Here is a 9,267-nt window from a genome sequence, read left to right as displayed (position 1 = left end):
GGACTAGCCAGGTTAGACTAACCTGCAAAGATTGAATCAATTTGGGCTCAGGCTTTTGGAATGTCTGTCCCTAGCCCATCTAACCCTTCCTTGCCAGGGCAGCAATCATTACTATGACTGCCTCTGACTGATCCCTTGGGCTGGCACCTCTGCAATTCTGTATATGGGATGCTGCACTCCAAGCTTTAAGATTCTCTAATTGCCTTAAGAACTACAGGCTCTAAAATGAGACCCAAACCACAGACTTTTCATGCTCAGAGAGGAAGTGTTTATTCTTGCAGGAGTCCTGGATAAATCTCTCTTATTCCTAAAGCAATTCCCATGGTCTACAGTGACAGTTCTGGTGCCTAGAAGGAGGGGCAGGGTTGCTTGTTGCTGCAGCTGCATATTGACTAACACCCTGCCCTGGTACTCCTTTGGCAACAGGCCTAGAAAAGTAGAGATGGGTAGCACCAGTTGAATAGGGAGTGTGACGGCTTCAGTGTTCATAAGCCAAACATGAATGGGAGAACCTGCAAGGGAACTTAAGGTGCTGTAGGAAGTGGTGTGAGTGACTCATGCCGACATGTTGCCTCTGAGTCTGTGCAGAATTGACATTTCAGAATGACAGTGCAGGCTTCTGCCATCTCTCCTCAGAGACCTAAAAGAAGCAGAGGCCCTGACCATTCTGGATCATCCAAAGATGTTTTTCATAACAATACGAGTATTGGCCTCATCCAAGTTCCAGCCTGGGTAATTGTTTTCTTCTGACCTAAATTCCTCCTGGTAGCTTCAGTTGGACACAGTGTTCTTTGCTTCCTGTTCTGATCTGCTGTTCAGTTTTGCTGTGTGGTATATAATCCCACAGGCAGCTACATTTCAGTGATGGGTGAGTAGTACAGTCTGTACAGTGCTTTGGGATACAAGGGGTAAAAGGTGGCTGAGAGATGTCAGTATTAATTACAGAGCTGGTCTTAGCTATTTTTTAAAGAATCATAGAAAAATAGAGCTGGGAGGGATCTCGAGAGATCTGGTCTAGTCCAAACCTTGGGTCAAGGCAGAATCAACCTGTCTCAGTCAGCTGAGGCAAATATTCATCTAACCCAGTGTTTGCCAAACTTTTGGCACCTGGGGCACTTTTTTCTGGATTAAAATTGGGACCATGCTTTTCAGATTTCACAGCACCCCAGTTGAAAATCACTGAGATTAGATCCAATTCAGAAAAGATATGGAGGGGGGCCTTGAGGCTAAAAAAAAGTTGAGAATCACTGACCTAGCTGGTACCACTTAAGGGCAGTAGGAGCAGGACCTCACCCTGCTGTGCCTTGCTCTTTCCAATGTCTGCCCCCTGCTGACCTCTGGTTTGTACCTCAGGGGAGAAGAACAGTCCCTGCTACCGAGGCTCCTCCTGCAAGGTCTCACATACCCATGATCACCCCCATGGCCCCTAGAGCGTGGAAGGAGTGATGTGGATGAGCCAGGTTGCAAAGTTCAGCTCTGTCTGCTTTTACTTGCCCACTTGCAGTCAACTGCACTGCTGGGAGCATGAGGGGGTCAGGCACAAGGGCTGCTAGGGGCTGGGGAATGGGTAAAGGAGGGAATCAATAGCAATGGTAGTCTCCAGAGGAGCAGCCGCAGGCACTACGGGAGTAGCTGGGGCAAGCATAGGGTTCTGGATGGGAGACTAGAGCATTTACCCCTAATGGGATCTCACAACACATGTCTATCCCTGTGCTATGGCACATTCTTTGGGAATCAGTGGTCTAACCCAGTGATTCTCAACCAGGGAATTTTTCAAGGGTGCTGCGGGATGTCATGCAATGTGAGCACTGTTAGGTGTGTGCACATAATTCACATGGAAACTTTCTGAGTTCTTTGTAACAGAAGATCACCTCTAATATTTTTCTGTAGTCAAAAAATGAGCAAAAACAAAAAAAATGGCATTTTCCAAAGGGTGCCTTGAGTCTAACAAAGTTGAGAACAACTGGCCTAACCTGCCCTTTCAAACTTCCCGTAACGGTGATTCCACAACTTTTCTAGGTAAAACTGCAGATCACAGTGGAACTGCACTGCATAATTTGTAGTCTACAGGATTCAAACCTGTACAATGATTTTTTTTTTTTTTTTTTTAGTACAACACCCTACCTTCCTGGTTACAACTACCTGATATAAAAGAGGCATGAGGACCTACACAGAAGAGCTTCAGTTGCTTTAGTGGCCACCTCAGTCAGAAGTGCTGATCCTTCTGTGATTTCAACTACTTTCCTTTCTTCCATCACTCTCCTATATTAATTTGACTCCTAACAGGGATGCTGGAAGCAAGGGACTCTTTGTGAGACTATGCGTCTGGCATTTTCCAAATCTGGTTCTATTTTGGCTACCACGTTTCATAATGAGAGAAAGGCACAGCTGCAGCTCTAGGTCTGCCTGCCTTTTCCTCCTGGGGAAAAGATGCTCCTGGTGATTCCAGGAATGATTCTCATGTTAGGTCCCTGCCTACCATCTTAATTTTCCAGGGAGCAGCAGCCTGCAAAGGATAGGCTTGGGTAAGCAAAGGTATGGGGGACCCACCTGCAATGAGAGTTGTCCAAGGGGACACATTTTTACATTGGCAAGCTAATAAGCTTCTGGCATGACCTGTGTGAGGAATGTCTTCTGCCTCAGGCTAGAAATGCAAGTGATTCTGTTCGCTTAGCCCATTTCACTTGCTTGTTCAATACAGGGGCCCCAGTAATAGACCCTGCTTGTCATTGATATGTGGGGCAGAAGGAAGGGGCCAAAGCATTGCTGCTAGGACTCATTAACATTTGTGAAAAAGAACTGAAGTGCACACAAGCAATGGGGGATAAGATGGCAGAAAAAACCATGGGAATGTCAAATGGAGGGCTGTATGGTCACAGCCCACACTGATTCCCCATCCATGGGCTATACACAAGTGCCTGCTTGGAGTACTGATCACAGCAATGCCAGTCTGAAGTCGCAGAGATATTGGCCATGGAGATACCTAGCCAGAGCAGCTGAAAAACCCTGCTCTGACCACTGCACTTGGCTGTGGGCTGCTGTCAGACAGTTGGGGAAGAATTTCTCAAGCTGGTGTTAAGCAGGGTTGAAGGGGCTGAAATTCTGTTCCTACAGGTGAGACCAAAACCCAATGCTTTCCCCACTTCAAGGAAGAAAGTGCTTTATCCTATCCCTATGGCTTCCACAACAAACAGCCTGCCCTCCCCTCCCTATCACCCTGGCTGGGGGAGCTGAGCTGAAACTGAACACCCTGCTGTGATGTGCCTAGTGATCAAAGAAAAGGATTAAGGAGAAATGTTCAGCCTGCTGTTGACATGAGGCACACCTCCCTGGCTCCCACCAGCAGCCTGTATCTGGGGATTAACTCTAATTCTTCCTCCCTCCCTCCCCACCTTTCCTCTCCTGTAGGAGCTGTGACAGGAACACTCTGATCAATCAGGCTGACCTTTTCTGATTAAGCTGGGGGGAAGGAGGCCTTTCAACAACCAACTGGGTTAGATTTTTTAATTGTCCTGCTGCAAGGAGTCAGATGGATGTCCATAGCAATCACATTCTCCACCCTTAAAACAGGATTTTCATGCGTAATTCCCTTATATACTACCCCCTTGCAACATACCAACCCAAGAAATAAGGAGGGAGTTTGGTGTAAGCCCTTGTTGAGCACTAACACTGCGAGTGGTAACAGTTTTGTAATGTAGGAATGTACCTGATTGTGATGGCCTCTTTAAGACTACTTCAACAGTGAAAAGAAATAAATAAGCAGTCCAGGAGTTGGTAGTCTAGAAGCCAGTTAGCTCCAGGACTAATAGATCAAAGGGCTGAAAGATTATGTCCCCTGGAGAAAAGAACAGCTGAAAAAACTGTGGGAGTCAGGAGCATAGCCTGGCAAGGAGAGTTTGTACTTGCAGGATTGCTACAGTATGCCATTTGGTAAAGACTTTATAAACAGAGTGCCAAACGGGGCAAACCCAGTTCAGATACTTTGGTTCTGTCAAGAATTGTGGGAGAGGACTGAACCCTGATACAGTACTTATATAAACTAGACTTAAATTGATCAACTCTTTTCACAGTCACTGAATTGAGTCTCTAGTGTTGTAACAATAGAAAATCTCCCTCTTCCATTCTTGGCCCCCTGAGCCATCCAGTTGCTGCTTTGCTGCATAATTATTTTTTTTTAATAATTGTGTCTCCATTTATTTGAATTACACACCCAACAGCCTAGCCTGTGGTGATACATTATAATTGTTCACAAAGGGCAAAAGATCTAACCAATTAATTTAATGCAATGGATAGTCATCGGCTGGGGACTGATTCAAAATGAGCGGAAAGATACTGGAAAGCAACTCAAGGAAGGCCACTGAACCTCAGTTCTGTTTGGCAGCTGCCCCAGTAGGCTTAGTACAATCCTTTGCACCTCTACTGATGCAGTTGAATCCCAGACTTCCACTTGCTCTGGTATCACAGACCTGGGTTCCCAAGAGGTGGTGCAAATGCCTTTCACTTATAACCACCATCCCTGGAGGTGTGGATAATGCCCTTCTGGAATGGGGAAGCAGATATGCAGCAGACATTCCTTTTCAAAGGTGATAGTGAAATGTAAGTCATTAGCAGAGAAGGTGTGAAAATCTGGCTCCTGTCAAAAGCTACAAAAATTCCTCAAAATAAGTCCAAATTATTTATGGAATAAATAGGTAAATCTCCTGCTTGGTGACTGATTTCAGTTGATTATTTAGTACAATAGGGGGTTTAAGACTAAATACCAAAAAATCTAAATGATTGACGTAGAAAGGTTAATGTCTAGTCACCAATAAATTGTTTCTTGGTATGATGGGAAATAAGTGCCAGGGAATGAAGTGCCAGATTTTTATAACCACAAGGGTTGGAGCCTTCCTAAAGTCCGCTAGGAATCCTTTTGCAACAGAAGTGACACTAAAGCCTTGTGAGACATGACTACGCCATTCAATAGAAGATGGTTCTGCTGCCAAAATTAATTGTCTCAACTGAACAAAAAAAACCCATCTATTTATAACATTTCTATTCTAGGAGACAAACTGCACTCAATAAGCAGAGAACTTCACTTACTCCCCATTGAGTCTGAGGTATAATAATAAAGAATGCTGAGGGTTGAGCAAAATATAATTGAAATGAGTGAGTTTAGCCATCACCCTTTATTTAAGATAGCTGTAGGACACAATTAAGCTCCTCTATGAAAAAATACTGATTTTCTGACCAAAACATAGGCCTCTGCCACTGCCCAAGGCCTCTCAAGAATTTGAATGATGCGTATAGAAGGGCTCTACTGGATATTGTTTTGAGTGGAGGCATATATGTAAGAGGAGCAAGCGAATGGAAGGAGCAGAAAGCTCACTACAGCAGTGCTCCTAGTATGACCCTGAGAAAAAGATGAGAGCACTGTTTGGGCTAACAGCTTAGTGGCAGACAGGAACTTGGAGCTGTGCCCAAGGAAATCATCTCCTGTTGTTTGACTCCTGTGTTGTGAGGAACCAGAACTCTGCATGTTCTTTGTAAATAGCAAGGTTTTCTTCAAAGATACCTGACTTCACCGTGTCCTCTCTTAACCAAAACAACCCCTCCACTCCCCCAAACTTTGATTTACTGTTCAGATCAAGAAGGGTACTGATGATGTTAATGATAGTGGCATCGAGGGTGCTCAGTGATATGCTTTAAGCAATAACAATTTATGATAAAACTCTATAGGAAAATACTCTCTCAATGTGAAATTATTTTAAAGCAAACCGCTAAATTGTTGGATCTGCTACTAGCAAAAGATTTCATAGATGTCATAGACATTAGGGCTGGAAGGGACCTCGGAAGATCATCGAGTCCAGCCCCCCGCCCAAAGGGCAGGAAGTCAGCTGGGGTCATAGGATCCCAGCAAGATAAGCTGATGAAAGACCGACGCAAAGTACCTATTTAATAGGTTGGCTTTTTCCTGGGCGTCAGTTGTCAGTTGCCCCATCTGGTTCAGCAGGGGTCCAACGTTGCCCCTGCTTTTCCTCCGGCTCCCCATGTATCTGAAAAAGGACGTTTTATTGTCCTTGATGCTCAAAGCTAGCTGGAGTTCAGTTAGGATCGGTTCCATGAAGAGCTGGGGTTTGAAGGAAGGAATATGGGCCTACCATTAATTGTTATTAAAACACATAACTGGAGTGAAAAAAATGTGAAAAATGCAGAGAGCTGTACTGAAACAGATGCCAGGGGAACCATATTCTTAGGAACCCAGTGTAACAAAGCCACTATCCCATGCAGACCTAATGCAAGCATGAGAGTACGACCAGCAAGCAGCAGGGTATGTGTGCAATCAGATATGCATATAGCAGGCCAAAATTTAGCAAAATGGTTGTGAAGGTAGCCCAAACCTGCACCATGTAGGGCTTTAAGATCTAGAAGTGGTAACTCAATCTTTATTCACATAAAGAATGCAGGGCTGGTATAATATGATCATGATTGCTCAAACCTGTGAGCAAACATGCTGCTAGGAGATTAACAAGTTGTGAATGCTGAAGTCTTACTGAGAGCTACATTTAAATTTAATTACAACATAAATGTTTACACAAGCCTGTAAATCACTATAGGATAAATAAGGGTATATATAGCTAGTCCAAACTGGGCACCTTGGTGCCATGGCTAATACATGGCTGTTTCAGATGAGACAATGTTTACTTAAGCTATCTTCACTAACCCCCATCACATCCCCTCACAAGTAAGGACCCAAAAGAAGAGACAAGCTCCTTGTTATTATGATGCTACCCCCTGGAAGGATTTGTTTCCCAAGGTTTTGAAATCAAGTAAGCCCTGTAACATCATAATGTATTATGTATTATAGAAGCATGTTTCCAGGACAGAGACAACATTTTCTGGGTCTATGGGACAAGAGAAATGTATAATTTTAGCAAGACATCTGAGAGATATAGTGGACACAAGAAATGATCTACTTGATCTCAGTTGAATAGCACCCATCATTTCATCCATCACTACCAAATGGTAAAACAGTCGTGCTGGCAATTTCACACCCTCATAAATTCCCTCATTTGCTGCAGCAAAAATCCACAGTCAATAGTTCTACAAATTACTGACAAGCAGATTATGCCACAGAAAACTAGGGATGTTCAGTCAAAATGTCCCTGATCAGTGCAGTATCACCTTCTGAGAGGTCACAGCCTAGCATGGAATTAGGATGTCACAGGTGTCAGACTGCATGTGCAACTGAACTAGCACCCCCCCTCCATTACCATCTTAGAAAGGAGCTACCTGTGATTTGGTCATAACTGAACTGATAACCATCCTGGAGTCAACAGGAGGAGAATGAGAAGGACAGATCGTTGCATATCGAGGCACAGTGGGTGCTGGTCCACATTATGCAGACATGGACAGAGCCTCACAATAATGAACGGCTCTACAACCAATCCACCTACCTCAACCAACCAAGATGGACAAGGTTTGAAACTAGATGGTAGGTGTGAGAGAAGAACACCGGCCTTCTCCTTGAGAGAGTATGTCTCTTTTCTACCCTATACTGCAGAATGAGTGGAGACTTAAGAGCTTTCTCACTCTACAAGAAGGACCTGCTGACAGGTCGGTCTCCACCAGGGAGAACCGATTCTCCTCCCCTGGGATTAAAGTAGCAAGAATCTTTTGAGCGATAAGGAATCCTCTGAGGCCTATCACTTTACCATAGCTTTTGGCAGGAGAGGTACACTATAAAGACTGGTACTTGTAGGCAGTGGTGTATTTGCCAGCCTGTGTGTGAGTTGATTGTCATAGGCTGGCTATTGTTTTTTGATTTAAAGGAGAGTGCTGAGGGCTTAATGTTATTGAATCTAAACACTGTGCCAAAAACAACTAATTTGAGATTTTTTTCAAAGCTTATTAGGGACTTTAGCCCTAATTAATTTGAAAATCTCAGCCATACAGCCCAGGATAGGCATGTTCCCCCATTCTTTCTAGTTTAACTCTAAATATATCTAACCTGTTTATTGTGATACTGAAAAGAAACACAGTATTCTTGGAGGGGCAGAAAAAAGATTATCAGTTTTAAAACTCTGGACCCTGTCCCAGCAAAATACTTAAACCAATGAAACCCAGAACCTGGCTCCAAAGCCAAATTGGCTTTTCAGCTTGTCACCTACAGCTTTCATGGGAAATGTTATGAGGGTTTTTGTTTGCTTGCTTTTTCTTTTTGCTGCATGCATTGGCTGCGTTCTCCATGCAACACCTACATAATCTCTCTCTCTCAATCTGTACAAGTACTGTCCTGTTTCCTTTTGAACTGAAGCATGTTTATCACAGTGCACCTAAGGCTGTGAATGCTGTCATGGCTTTTTTGGTTAACACTTGGCTGCTCATACCATTCTTGAGCCAGTCCTGAATGCCAGGGGTTTTTGCACATGCATATATTTCAAGGTGTGAGTGGTCCCACTCACTTCAGTAGAGCTACTTTTCTGTGCTTAAATTAAGTATGATGTAACTCGCTTTGCTGGCTTGGGTCCACTTTCTGGGAACCCCAAGTGACAAAGGCTGTTGATTGGCTCATGCTTATGAAATATTTAATTAGTACTCATTTAAATGCACTCATTTGAAATGACGACAGAGGAGTGCAGGGGGATATATTTAAAAAGCGGTGAAAGTAAAGGCCATTCTGTTTGCCCCATGCAGCCGCAGAAACACGATTCTGAAAGGTTCAGGAGAGAGAGACCACTTGAAGACAGCCAGATCTGTTCCCCCAGAGCCAAGTGACATCAGAGGAAGGACTTTAGCCACTGAAGTGGGAAACATTTATGCTCATGCTGAACTTCCCACAGAGGAAGTCAACAAGCCCTTCACAACCCCTTAAGACCTCCACTCCCTTCATCACCCAGGGTGGCATCTGTTCATTTTGTTGTTTCTGGATCAGCTTTTGCCGTGGCTTTGCAGACGAATGCTCCTTATTTTATTATGTTCTATTTTTTAGGCAAAGATCGATAATAGTGAGATTTTTGAAGGGGAACCCCAGTGCCTTGCGCTGTTCCCAGTTTTAACCGTGGCAGGGCAGCGTGGCAGGGCTGCCGCTGTGTCCAGGGAGTATGCCTGAGGGGAGGTAATAAACAGCATGGAAAGATGTCCGAGAGAGGGGGCTCCCTTTGGGCCTGGCAGCCAGTGGGGCACGGTACAGCGCCCACCCGGGACAGGCCCTGAGGCTCTGCGCGAGCAGTGGCGGAAAAGGCGCGCAGATACCTCAGGAATTGGAACGTTAGGTAACCAGCCCCG

Source organism: Alligator mississippiensis, chromosome 4 (genome assembly GCF_030867095.1).
Source record: "Alligator mississippiensis isolate rAllMis1 chromosome 4, rAllMis1, whole genome shotgun sequence".
NCBI classification, from domain to species: domain Eukaryota; kingdom Metazoa; phylum Chordata; order Crocodylia; family Alligatoridae; genus Alligator; species Alligator mississippiensis.
The sequence above is the reverse complement of the archived record's forward strand: the minus strand, read 5'-3'. Positions refer to the sequence as shown.